We start from the raw sequence: 14,109 nt of genomic DNA, 5'->3' as shown, positions 1-14,109 counted from the left end.
ATCAGCATCCCTGACAATAGAACTTTCTGTGATGATGGAAATGTGCACTGCGGAATATTGTAGGCACTAGTCACATAAAGCTATTGAATAATTGAAATGTGGCTAGTGTGACTGAAGGCCTGAATTTTTAACTTCTTTAATTTCAGTTAACTGATATTTAAATAGCTACGTGAAATCTAAGGCTACCATACTGGACATCCAGGTACAGAGAATAATGCTGGAGCATGAAAGCTATTGCCACTTTCTCTGCAAACAGGCTTCTAACCTTGTGCAAAACCCACCTCTTGCTCCACTACTTGCATTCACAAGATCAAAAAGAAAACAAACCTAAAAATACTCCAGCTAATTTCATATAGAATAATAACACAAAGACTTCCAACATGAAATCCACACTCTTTGAAAGGCCACAGACTTCCTCATTTTTTGTAAACAGTCCCCAAGAAAAAGCAATCACAAAGGGTGGCTGCTTTTGTGTTTATAAATCCTGGTCCTTAGGCGGGAGGGGAAAGGGCTTTTTTAAAGCCCAGACTTCTTTACAGACTTCCAATTGTGCCACCCAGTGGCTATAAGTTTGGTTGAATGTCTGACTCCACCAGGATCTATTCCGACTGGGAAAAAATCCTGCACCATCAGGACGCTGAGCAGTGCGGGTGAGACGGGGCATGATAATCTACACTTGTATATTTGACCTTAATTTTGTCATGTTTATTTGCCTCTTAAATCAGTGGTGCTTTGCTTTTTAGCCTTTCTTAAGAAGAAATATGCAGTACAATGATCATCTTGTTGAAGCTTCAAGAAGATTCTCTCTGAGTTCCCTCAAGCCCAAAGTATCTATTACAAGAGATTTATTTCCCACCCATCAAATTTTATATGAAGGTGTTGGAATGGTTTTTGCCTTTGATTAAGAAATTTTTTAAATAGATTATTTCGTGAGCCAGAAACATTTGGTAACATCTTTTTTCAGAGGGTTTAAAAACACTTCAACATAAAATTAAACACAGATGTATAATTTGAGATTTCATGAATCATCAGCTTATGTACATTTATAATTACACTAAACTTAAGTATTCCAAAAGCCACATTAGTCTCTGGCTATTGTAGTTAATCCTATGGTAACGAACTAAATGACGTTTTAGTATTGCATTTTACCTAGAATGCACTACTACAGAATTGTGAGTAGAACTAGTTGACATTTCAATTTAGAATTTCCCCAAATGGGACAAGGTGCTGGATATAAAATACAGGTAAGTTCCCTCTTGATGTGGATTCCAAGAAGAAAATGTCTAAGAAGTTAGAGTAACTAAAAATAATCAGCACCATACAGCATGCATTGCCATCGAAAGGTTGGCAGATGGAGCACCCCTGGTTTCCATAACTTAGGAGGGCCCAAGCCTGTTCAAATTTTGGCAGAGAATATTGCTGGAGCTCAAAAATCTCACAAAATGTAACTCCAGGGACATTTTAAAGTGACAGAAACTGCAAATCTTCCCTGGAACAAATGCAGAGCCAGAGCAAGCATAAACATAAGAAAATAACACAAATTTAACATTGGCCTAGTTGGCATGAGTTGACACTTCTGTTGGCAGTTTTAGCAGAAAGATAAAGACAGACTAAATACAGGAAGTCTTAAAAGACTTCCAGTGTGGAGGAGAAAGCGCCACATTTGTGTGCTCAGATTTGCACTGCATAAGTAAGACCAAAGCACTGTTACCTTCTAAAGATTTCTGAGGCCTCCTCAAATGGGCTCTGGGTCTCGCTGCCTCCTGGGGCCTATTCTCTAGACACAGTGGCAAGTTGGCACATTTGTGTCTCAACATGATGACTCTGCCATTTATTGTCTGTGTGGCTTAGGCAGGCTTCTGATACTCTAAGTGGATCTAAAGCTTTGTTCAGATTACCTAAGTAGTTCATCACTCTACAGAAGGTTCTACTACACAAAGTTCTTTGAATCTTGAAATCACACTGAAATAAGTAGAAGCAAGAGATTTTGCCAAATGTGAGGTATTGACCAGAGAAGTAATCAGGCTGTAATGTAGTCAGGAAAGTGTTTCTTCAAGAACAGGAATCATGATTCAGATTTATCATGAAAGGGCTGTCCCAAAGTGTGTTCCTACTGGGTCAGGGTATAGGCATGTTTTACAGGATCAAGCGGGGAAGTGATCTGAGGGTAGGTCATTTGCTATGAGACCGTCGAGTTGCCTCTTAAGTCCCTTTGTCTGTCTCTGATTGGTTGACCATAGTCTTCAGGAAGAAGGCTGTAAAGTGGGGGTCTGCTGTGATGATTGACAGATGTTTCCTGTTGCTGCCATAGTTGTCAGTTGCTGCTGCAGCTATTTACCCAGAAGCGACAACATGGCAGTTAGAGACAAATGGAGTCTTTTGATTCAAAGCATTTTCCACAGAGGCTACACGCCATTTCTGAGTTTAGGTAAAGAGGTATATATTACAAGAAATAAGAATTTAGGAGGTGGACTCAACTAGAGACCACTTTGCTGAGACAATTCCCCCTCTCACGTACCCTTCACTGTGCGTGTTGGGAAAATTTCCCTCAAAGCACCTACAGCCTAGTGATTATTGGTATATGCTTCTATCTCCACCAAACAAAGGTCTCATTCAATCTGTATGAAAACCAAACTGACACCATTTTGTAATGATGCCACCTTACCAATAACCGATAGCTGTTCTACTCTGGGAAGGTAGCCAATTTCCCCATTGCTTCTTTCATTTGTGCTGGCCTGTTCTCATAATCCATACACAACTCTATTATTCTTGAGAGAACAAAGACATGTGTGACATGTTCCCAGGGACATCTGGAGTCATTAGTCTTACAAAAGAATGAGTACACATACTAGGCCGGGTATAAGAAGACCTCTGTCAGGGTAGGTGGCATTAATTGTGCCTCTACCCTGTCTTGTCCACCAGCTACAGCACAGAGGATCCCTGTATGTAAATTGTCCCCAACAAACTTTAACTATGACTTATGGATGTGCCTGCTTTATTCTTCAGATTCAAATTCCCCTCTCAATTTGGGAGAACTTATTCATTCCCACAGTCACACATGATCATATTTTTATTCCCCAAATCTAAGCCAGTTCCCAATGCATAGATGATGAACAAATGTTTGCTAAATGCATTAACAACATATAAAGTCCTGTCATCCCTGTCATTCTCAAATCGCAGCCTCATTAGAAAACCTCACTGCCTTCTCTTTTATTTGGAGCAATTTATGAACAGGATAGACCGTTCAGAATTTTGTGACCAAGTAGAAATATAGCTGGAATATTCTGATGATTTTGATGAAGTTGATAAGAGAAATACAGTGCAGCTATTAAGGAGAATTCATGAGTAAAAACATACAAGATCTAGCACAAAATGAAGGGAGGAAGAAAAAGAGAGGAGGAAAGGAAGAAGGGAGAAAAGCAGAGCAATTGCATTTGTGGGTTTCAGTTGTTTTTGTTTTTGTTTTTTTATACAAGCACTGGGTACAGTCAGAAGCAGGGGAGGGTGAGAGAATTCACCAGAGTCAGAGTGGAGAGCAGAAAAGGCAGACTGACGAAGTACACTGCTGAGGGGAGCAGCAGGCGGCAGGAGAGGTCTGCGTGCCACCTGGGACCCTCGCCTGGCGGCTGGGGATCGAACAAGCACTGCAGAGACTGCAGGCAGATTTGCAGCCCAGCACTCAACTGCTGCGCCACCAGGGAGGCCTGGGTTTCAATATTTTTAAATCCTAAATATACTGTAAAAAAAATAGAATCCATTAACACTTTCAAAAATAAAGTAGAAGACAGGCATTTCCTGATTTCAAAATTTATTCCAAGCTACAGTGCTCAAAATAGTATGGCACTGGTATAAAGACAGATTTATAGACCAATGGAATAGGATAGAGAGTCCAGAAATAAACCCAGATCTGAGGCAAAGAGCAGGGGAGGGGGAGGTAAAGGGGTCAAAATGGGAGGGAAGAGCACAAGGGACTGTGGTGATTGTTCACGGGTGTTGTGGTGATAGGAAAATTATGGGAGCTACACCTGAGGGGAGAATCAAATATTGTACAAATGAACAGCAATGTAAGAAAATTGAAAAAAGAATTAATAAAAAAACAGAAAAACACATTCAGAGCTATAAACACACCACCATCTATCTTTTTAAAAAAAGAGAGTGTAAGCAACTAATACATATGTTTTTGCTCTTATGCACATTTAATATCTCTGAAAGGACACATATCTGCTGTCTCTCTACTGGAGACAGTAAAGACTGGTTAGGACTGGAAGTGGTACCCAAGTGACTGAGATGGGAGGGCAACAGTGGATCCATTGCACCTTTCTAGCTTTTGCAACATTTCACTTTTATTTAACTTTTTAGAAAAGATATCTACCAAGACACCACCCTAAGTTACAAAAACAACTTACATCCACATTCAATTGCTAAGACTGAAGTTTTAGTTTAAATAAATTCTGCTAGTTGACTTTTCCAAACTGTTGTCAAGACAACCTTCCCTTTCTCCACAACATTAAGAGAATTAGGTGTCAACCTGGCATCTGGACAGAAATAGCTGTTCAATTCCAAGCGTAGATGGGTTAGGAAGGCTGCAAAGTTATTGTTCTTATAGATTCATGTAACACCTTGTAAATACTTCTTGCCCAGTGGGGGCTCAATAAATGTTGCTGACTCATCTGTCGCAGAGAAGCAGTATTAACTCTCACACACTAACCGAAGTCATTTAATCAGAAAATCAATTTCATTTTCCTTGTCATGGGGAAAATATTTCTGCTAAGTCGAGAAATATGTAGAGGTGATTATATTGTGTCAAGGATTCAAATGGGAAGCCAGGAGTTAAAATGGTGTGAACAAAACAAATGCAAATCAATTTGCTTTGCATTACAGTTGGCAGCACTGGACACACTTAGCCACATATGGAAGTCATGTTTACTACTTCAAGAATATAGTATCACTTTACAGCACTTATATTCGAAAGCCCATGTTATATTGCTTTTTCGCAATTTTTGAGCAATTTCTGGACCAAGGTTTGGCATTGGGGTTACTAGAACCCTAGAATAATTGCAAACTTGCTTCCCTCCCCCTACACTTTACCTCTTGTGGTCCTAAGACCATGATTGTATCAGATATTAATCTACGACTCAACCACCAAATGGATTTTATTGAAGTTGCTGTAATTCCACCGCCAGAAAACATGACAAATAGCCAGCATGTCACTGAAGATTTATGTCTGGTTTTGAAATCCATTATCTTTTAGGAAATATTGCATAGTATGATTCACTGAGTGGTAGCAGTCTCATATAACCCAAGGTTCCTCTGTATTGATTTCACAGAGTCATTATTACAAACCTAAGTGTCTATGTTTTGCTAGGCCCCAGCAATTGAAGCCAAAATCAGCTTCAGGGATCATTAGCAAGAAATAAATGTACCCTGCAACTACAAAGAATCTCAGACTGAGCTTTCACATGCTGGGAATAATGCAGCCTACACTTCTCCTTCTGTTTAAAGCAAATTCAAGAAAAGGGAATGTGTTGCTTTGACTAACTTGACAAAAACAACCGGCTGGGGCCTCCCCGGTGGCGCAGTTGTTGAGCTCTGGGTTACGAAGCTGCCCGCGGCCTCTGCAGCGCCTGTTCGATCCCCGGCTGCTCCCGGGCCACGGGAGGAGGGTCCCACATGGCGCGCAGACCTCTCCTGCCGCCCGCTGCTCCCCTCAGCAGTGTACTTCGGTCCTTCTGCCTGCTCTGCTCCCCGCTCTGGCTCTGGTGAATTCTCTCACCCTCCTGCGCTTCTGACTGTACCCGGTGCATGTATAAACAAAACGAACAAACAAATAAATTAAATAAATAAATAAAACATGCCTCTATTAAAAAAAAAAACAACAACAACAACTGGCTGGCGTGTTCTTTTTGCAGCTGGAAAATGAAATGGAACCACTTCAGTGTTACACAATGTTGGAGTCTGAAGACCCTTACAGATCTTCCAGTTCAGTCATTTAACATAAAATGAGGCTCAGAGAAGTGAAGTGACTCCATGCCAACACTGCCCTTGACCTTGCCTAACAGGTCTGCTCATAAGCAACAAGGTGAGGGCATGTGAGGAAAAGAGGCAACTCAAGAGACCGTGAGCACGGATAGAGCTTGGCTATCTTTCTCTTTTCATTTCACTCCGGGAAATCCTCTTCATTGGGTGAGAGTATTTAATACTCCTTGAGTGATGGGAAGCCCAGGGCTTTGCAACTGGGTTGAGATGGGAGAGAAGTGGAGGAAGATGACAGTAACGGAGAATGTTCCAAGTTATCTTTACTGACCATTTCAACAGCTTGTACTGCATGTTCATCAGCCAAGATGCAAACCCTTGGCATTCCTAAGTTAAGTGTCCTAACTTCTTGTTCCTTTCTCATTTAAATTTTCTGAGTTTTAGAATCTCACCCCCATGCTCTGCCTCATTTTACTAGGCCTTTCTTTAGCATTAGACATAATTAAATAGTCTCTCCTTAAAATACTCTCCCCACTTGCTTCTTGGATCCTATAATCTACTAGTTTTCTTTCTATCTAATGGGCAGTTCCTTATCAACCAGATTTTCTCTCTCTCTGACCTCTCCATTCCTCTTACCCACTTTCTCCACTTAATGGTTAATAGGTATCGAAACATTATTAGCACACTTACTATGTTTGTAAAAGATTTATTATTTATCTTTCCCCATCGCAGAATCTACCCTTAAATTACCTTTTATTTCTTCCCCCATTTTAGTAAATGCCTATCTTTAATCAGGTGCTCAAGCCAAAACCTAGGAATCATCCACAGTTTTCCCCATCCCCTCACATCCTGTCCCCATATCCAGATCACCAGGAATTCCAATTGGGTTAACATGTCAAAGTAATAGGAAAAGCCACACCCTTAAACACTTAGGTTTGGGGATTTTATAGGTTAGGAAAAGAAGCTGGAATCATGCTTGAGAATTTATAGTGAAGAGGAATAGAGTAGCTGAAATGTTTATTTCTGAAGAATTGAATATAATATGGGACAAAGAACACTGGACTTGGTGTCAACAGTTTGGTATTGGGTACTGATTGCCACTTACTTGCTATGGTAACAAAAGCATGTCACTTATTTCCCTGATCTTCAATTTCCTTATCAGGAAAACTAGGGGTAACATCTGTTTCCCATTTTCTAGCCATAAATACTGGCCAATAGGAATTCCTAAAAAGCCAGAAGAAGACTGTAGAATAGGCAAAAGTCTCAGCTAGTAATCAGTGATCAAATATTTAGGATTATCTTTACCTGGTGTTTCCTGGTAAACAAAACATGGATGAGGATCAAAGATCCTCCAGAACAGATATTAGAGTGATGGAGAATACAACCACTTGATAATAAGTATATGCTCCAAGGACTATAGAGCAAATTTCTAACAGCACACTTGGATCATTTTAGTTTTATTCCCAAGATCTCCATGGACTACGTTTGCTGAAATTTTACTTGGATTACAGTTACGTTTCCAATAATAATACATAAAAGGGAAAGCTCTTTAACATCTTTAACTTGGAAAAACCTTCATGGTGAGCCCAATTCTGGGAGCAAGAACTCCTCAGGGAACCGCGCTCTCAGTCTCCAAGTATATCTCATTCTGAACAAAGGGGAGAAGCATGCAAAAATCCTCAGCTGTCTGGCCCCACCAGGGTGCAGACTGATTCCTTAGGGACTCAGCATCTGCCTTCAAAGTCACATTCTGCAATGTCAACTATTTGCTGAATGTGACACATTTGTAACATGAACACAGTCTGGTCTGATTTCGCCAAGAAAGTTTCAGTTCCTGAGACCATGAAACTTTCCAGCACTAAGTAAAGAAATAAGCTATTTCTTAGCCAATGGAAGAGTCAATCCCACAGAGCAACTGCTGAGTAGAGCTACTATTGATGTTGAAAGGAGATGGGAAAAGCAGAGGTTATCATCAAAATAAAACAAAACTCACAGATACAGAGGATAGAATGGTGGTTGCCAGAGGAAAGTTGAGGGGTGAGGAAAACAGGTGAAGGGGTGAAGAGGTACAAAGTTGCAGTTATAAAATAAACAAGTCAGGCCTCCCTGGTGGCACCAGAGGTTAAGATGCAGCCTATGAAGCAATCCGCAGCCTCTGCAGCACAAGTTCCATCCCAGACCTCTCCCGACTCGCCCACTGCTGCTCCCCTCAGCAGTGTATTTCAATCAATCCGCCTGTTCTGTTTCCCACTCTGTCTCTGGTGAATCCTTTCACCCCCCCCGTATCTCTGGCCTGTACCCCAGTTCTTGCATGCATAAATAAACAAATCTTTTAAAAATAAAATAAAATAAGCAAGTCATAGGAATATATTATATAGGAGGGGGATTCAGCCAATAATTTTGTAGTTCATACTCAAAAGTTGCTGAGAGTAAATCCTAAAAATTAGCTTTCTTTTCTTTATTAAAAATCAAAGAAAATATTTATTGTCCTGGAAAGTCTACAATAAAATGCACATTTTTGCAGTTTAGCATTAAAGTCTCATTAGCTGTTATTATGTGCACCAGACATCACATGACCAAGCAAGTGTCAAGTATAATGAAATAGTAGTAATTCTGCCTAATGTATTTTTTGTCATCATTATTCCTCATCCATGTTTTGTTTAATAAATGTCTATTACTTACATGGGATAGTAGCATTTCAGATACGTTTGTAAAGTTTCCAGAAAGATTAAAAAAAGGAAGGCATAAAACAATAATTTCTATTACATTGTTCAGGTACATTGAATTCCTGAGATGACTAGAAAGAGAGAGCAGGTCTTTTCCTAAGCCAAATAACTAAAAATTAGCTTTCTATGGTGACTAGATTTATTGTGATGATCATTTCACAATGTACGCAAATACTGAATCACTAGGTTGAATACCTAAAGCCAATATAATGTTATATGTCAATTGTACCTCAATAAAAGAAAAAAATAAAGAAACACTATCAGTGAGAAGGCTGCTTGGTCTTTCCTGGTGTTGTCTGCCATAGCTCACGATGGGACCTGTGCTGGGTTTTATCAGAGGCCATTTTCAGACCAAAGTCAATAGACACCATAGGAAGAAGTGAGGGTAGGAAGGGAAGATAGAGCTTATGGTAATGGGCTTTCTTTTTATGTTCAACACTATTTAAAAATATGAATTATAGCATTACAGAATTATTTATTCTTTGTCATCATCCCTATACTTGGAAATAAAGAACAATGCTCAAAATGAAATGAGACAAACCTGGGAGACCAGGGGCCCCCAGTTCATGGATCCTCAGCCTCACATTTATGACTATGCTGGCAACTGCAGGACATGACTCAAAAGCAGACACATGGGGGCAAACAAACAATAACAGGATTTATTTCCATTGTGAGTGAGAAAAGAGAGAGGAGAGAGAGAAAGAGAGAGAGAAATTATTAGACCACAAGTGGCCAGATACCATCTATCCCACTCAGGTAGCATCTACTGAGCAGAAACCATAGTCCAAGCCAAAGCCAAAAGTGGCAAACTGGCAGCTTCTTGACAGAGACACCTCCTTACCAGGACTTTAAGTGCCCAGGCACCAGCTGCTTAACTGCCAAAGCACTGGCCCCACTTGTATTTCTTATCAGCCCCTGCTCTGGGAGTGGTGTCTGGAAAGTTCCACCATCTACCATGGAGTTGATTATGACACCCACTGGCTTGGATGTTGCTCCTTACTGTTCCTTGAACAAAAAATACCTCAGATTCAGGATTTCTCTGCACAATGGACATTTGGGCCAGATAATTCTTTGTTAGGGGGACTGTCCTGTGCAATGTAAGATATTTGGCAGCATCCCTGACATCTCCCCACTAGATGCTTGTAGCACCCCTCTAGTAGGGATGACCCAAAATGTCTCTAAACATTGCCAAATTTCCCTTGACTGCAAAATTAACCCCAACTGAAATCACTGCTCTAAGATTACTGAAGCTCTCAGAAGATAGCCCTAGAGAAGTATCTCAGGTCAAATCCCCTATGCAGGAATTTTACTGAGTGTTCTTTAGGAAAAAACACCCGCAGGGAGTGATAGAAGCAGGGTTACACAGAGATAACTGTTGGACAGAGATAAAGTTGAGTAAAGATGTCAATTGATCCCTTGAGGAGCTTGGAGCTCTCCAGGATCCAGAGGGGGCTGAACCCAACCTTCCAGTCACTGGATAGGCCATGACCTTGTTGAGACAGCTCCATTCTATAGAATACAGGATCCCAAGAGAAAGACAGCTGTGAGCCACGCACCTGGTAGTGGGAGAATAAGCGCCCCAGTCCTGAAGGGGCCTCTGAGTAAAGCACTAGAGGGTCCAATATCAGCAGAGAAGAGCTTGTACTGCCTCAAGGACATGTTCATAAAGACTAAACTTGGCTGTCTTCAGAATAAACTGCTAGAAGGACACAGTTTCATAATCAAAATGTTCTTCTAAAATCCAGTGCTATAATGGGCCAAGAAAATTATAAGAGCTACTTCTGACCCCAATAATTTATGAAATTTATCTAATTTGAATGCAGTTTTCGTAGATTCATAAGTTGGTTTTTATAGGTTAGAATACAGATAAAACTTGCATAAACTGCCTAAAACTATGCCAACTGGAGCTCTTTTCCAGAAACAGTTTAAAGACCCCATTGGAAATAATCAGTGACTACAGATCTTGATTTGTTTTGTGACGGAATAAAGTTAGAAAATCCCCTCTGAATCACTGAGCCAAAGTGAGTGTACCACGAGGTGACAGGACTGTTCCAAATCATTCCTAGCAAAATGTTTGCTGCACTGGTCCTGGAGGACTGGATCTTGCCCCTGCACTGTAAATTAATCTCATCTGTTTGAAGGGTAGTTCTTAAGCTGCAACAGCGCAGCATCAAGTGCTTTGCCTTGTGTTACCTTATCTTACTGTTTTGGGGTGGTTTTGGTTTTTTTTTTACTTATTTTTTCCCTCCACCAAACCACCTATGCCTATACCCCATCTGCCTCCCTTCCCTAACCCCTTTGACCTTCCCCCATCCATTTGCTGACCGCTACCTTTTTGTTTTGTTTTGTTTTTGCTGAGATCAAATTTTTATTTCTCCTATTTCTTGTGTGAAATTGCTTTTTTTAGAAATTTATGTTGCACAAATGGGGAAAACCATCCGAAATCTTTTTACATTGTAAAATAACAACCCTAGGGCCATCTGGGGCACTACTAGGCCCATTTTACAGAGAAGAAAATTAAGGCTGAGAGGGTTTTTGCAATTTGTACAAGGTTGCCTGCTGGTAACTGGCCAGGCTAGACCCCCTAATCCAGGTTTCTCTGACTGCAGAGCACCAACTTTTGTTTCTCTGCATAAATATTCTGCAGAACAGTTTCTTTTAATGCAAATTTCTAGGTTCTGAAACTACAGAAGAAAGAAGTATCAAAACAAGCATTGTCTTCTGTTCCTCAGTTGCCATCTCAGAATTTTGGCAGGGCAGGAGCTACAAAGGTGTTTACAAGACATTTATTTCCACACATTTTCTGAATCCCAACAGCAACCCACTGAGGTGGGAAATACTGTCCCAACATCTCAAGTGACAAGAAAAGGCCCAGGGAATGGAATTGGTCAATCAGCTGCTAAGTGGTACCCATGACACAGACTTGTCTCCATGCTCCGTTCTCTCAGCAGATGCTTCCAGGCAGCAATGTCAAAACTTACTTCTAGTGAGCCGGAGGACATGAGCACCTTAGGAAACTCTTCCAACATGGATTCGTTTTGAAGTTGGCTGGACCTCTTCTAGTGCCACGGCCCTGCTGTTTGTAGTTAGAGCTTTGATAAGGTCATTTCTATGGCACCTACAACTAACTAAATATCATATCAGACTAGAATGGGTGAAAAGTATTTACTTGGAGCTCTACTCTCCACTAATAGCATAAGCTGTGCAGTGGAAAGAGAATATAGAGAAGTGTGTAATCAGAGACCACGCAAACCAGGTAGTAGAGTAAGAAATGGGAAACAGGACAAGTTCCTTCTGTTGCCTTCAGTGTATACTATGTTTTAATTGCAAGAAACAAGCAAATTAAAGCACTTGACTTTTTACTTGAGGATGCAGATTATGAAGATTTTACTTGGTGTTTCAAATTCTTAGGATTGAATAGAAGCAGGACAACTCAAAAGAACTGTGATGTGCACACAGAATTTGTTTCAATAAAATGGGGGAACGGAAAATGGTGCAGTCTTGAACTTCAAAGATGTGACTATTAACCCAACAGGTGATTCAGTAATGTAAGATGATTGTGTGTGTGTGTGTGTGTGTGTGTGTGTAGGACCATTGCATATGGACAAAAAGAACTTACACATTTGAATAAAGGTAAAAGCCACTCTAAAACAGTGATCATGGAGTGACTAAGACCAGTGTTTTAAGAAAAAGGATGAGAGGAAGTCATTAATTTCAAAAAGACATTTACAGAATGTATTTGTTGATGGACTTAAAATGGATACTAGGTTTCTCTGAAAGAATGAGTGGATGTGAAGAAGTCCAAATGAATTAGCTGTTTCTTTGGGTTTTTTTTTTTTTTTTTTAATAGAGGCATGTTTTATTTATTTATTCATTTATTTGTTTGTTTGTTTTTGTTTATACATGCACTGGGTACAGTCAGAAGTACGGGAGGGTGAGAGAATTCACCAGAGCCAGAGCGGGGAGCAGAGCAGGCAGAAGGACCGAAGCACACTGCTGAGGGGAGCAGCGGGCGGCAGGAGAGGTCTGCGCGCCATGTGGGACCCTCCTCCGGTGGCCGGGGAGCAGCCGGGGATCGAACCGGGGCCGCAGAGGCCGCGGGCAGCTTCGCAACCCAGTGCTCAACCGCTGCGCCACCAGGGAGGCCCTCTTTGGGTTTTTTTGAGCAGTAATACATATACATTATACAAATTTCAAAACACATAAAGAGGTATACAGAGAAAAGTACATCTCCTTACCAACTAACCCCCTACCCCAAATGTCTTCCCTGAGTGTAATCCCAGTTCCCCTTCTCTTGTGATCCTGCAGAAAGATAAGAAAATCAAAATAGACAGGAGCTAAATATTAAAATGGAAAATCTGAGACAAGTATTATCAACTGAGCTCCTAATAGCTAAAGAGATATAGGAATAGTGAAAGATTGAATTTCAAATGCACAAAAAAATAAAATGTTTCTCCTTATTTAAATGGAAAGAAAATGATGAAAAGAATCACATCCAACAATATAAGAAGTATTCATTTTTTTACATTCATTTTACATTCATCCACACCCAAAAAAAAATGTTAAGCAGGTATTAAAAAATGGCCAAACTTCCCATAAAGTCTGTCTGAATGAGAACACATTTTAGTAAAAAGAAAGCTTGATGCATGTTTTTAATTATGCAAACATTCATGGAGCATTGGCTATATTCTGATCCCTTTGCTCAGGACTGGCGAGAATAAAGACAAATATACATCACCCCTGTTGATAACAGACACAAAACAGTAACAGTTATGACTATCTATTAGCCACCATGCCAGATTATGCCTTATGTTATTTAACTCTCACCAAAATGTCGAAGACAGGTCTACAAACCACACAGGCAGAAAGTATTGAAGATAGAGCTTAATCCCAGCAACAAAGCAAATGATGGTAACTGCCCATGGACTAATTGTCTGTGTGTACACAGGGGAGCCACACCAACAGGTACGATGGCATATATGCTACTAATCTGGTTGATTAATTTGAACTCGCTCAGATATATGAGGTTTCCCCTTATGCATTCAATCCTTTAAACTTTACTCCTAAATTAGCTTTCTCACTTCCTTCTTCCACCCTCCAAATAAATTTCCAAACTCTGAGAAGAAGAAAGAGATCCTAGAGTGGGTCTAGATTTGGTTTCCAAATACCTTTCATTTGCTGTAATTTTTTACAGTTTCATAATCTATAGGACACTAATTAAAAATGGCCCCATTTTCTATTATTTTTGGCTCATTAATATGTATATTTCTGTATACAGAAGCATGCCTGCATAAGTACACAAAGTAATGTGTTCCTTGCTCTCTCTCTGGTTAATTAAAAACAACAACATTGTTTTACACAGTCAAAGCTGGAACTTTTGAGTGACTAAAATTGCAAAGAAAATACCGAG

The sequence above is a fragment of the Talpa europaea genome, assembly GCF_964194135.1.
Source record: "Talpa europaea genome assembly, chromosome: 3".
In the NCBI taxonomy this organism is placed as follows: domain Eukaryota; kingdom Metazoa; phylum Chordata; class Mammalia; order Eulipotyphla; family Talpidae; genus Talpa; species Talpa europaea.
Note: the sequence above shows the minus strand (reverse complement) of the source record.